This window comes from Etheostoma spectabile, chromosome 16 (assembly GCF_008692095.1).
Source record: "Etheostoma spectabile isolate EspeVRDwgs_2016 chromosome 16, UIUC_Espe_1.0, whole genome shotgun sequence".
Lineage (NCBI taxonomy): Eukaryota > Metazoa > Chordata > Actinopteri > Perciformes > Percidae > Etheostoma > Etheostoma spectabile.
The window spans coordinates 15,439,906-15,440,268 of NC_045748.1; the positions used below are offsets into that span (position 1 = coordinate 15,439,906).

Here is a 363-nt window from a genome sequence, read left to right on the forward strand (position 1 = left end):
AAAGACCCATTTCAAAGGCATTTCCGCTTCTTCAGCATAAGGCAACATGACTTCTTCTAGTATTTTGATGTATTGAAACTGATCCATGATCCCTTATATGCCATAAATAGGCCCACAGTATGAGAAACATCCCCATAACATGATTTTTTTGCACCATCATGCTTTACTGTCTTCAGTGTACTGTGGCTTGAATTCAGTGCAAGGGGGTTGCAGCATTTGCTTCCTTCGTTCCTTAAATATGAGCTATCATCGACATCTGTTCACAGAATCAATTACCTCACTAGTTGAACAAAAAAATTATTTTGAACATGCCCCTTTCAATTACAGATTTAATTACACAGAATGAGCAGCATGCATGTCATG

At 38.0% G+C, this 363-nt stretch overlaps 1 protein-coding gene across 6 annotated transcripts in view; it reads left to right on the forward strand.

Annotated features, from left to right (window-relative positions):
- The window catches only part of nup54 (nucleoporin 54), a 12,830-nt gene that overhangs the window by 8,321 nt on the left and 4,146 nt on the right, over positions 1-363 (forward strand). The gene's annotated exons all lie outside the window — the stretch shown is intronic.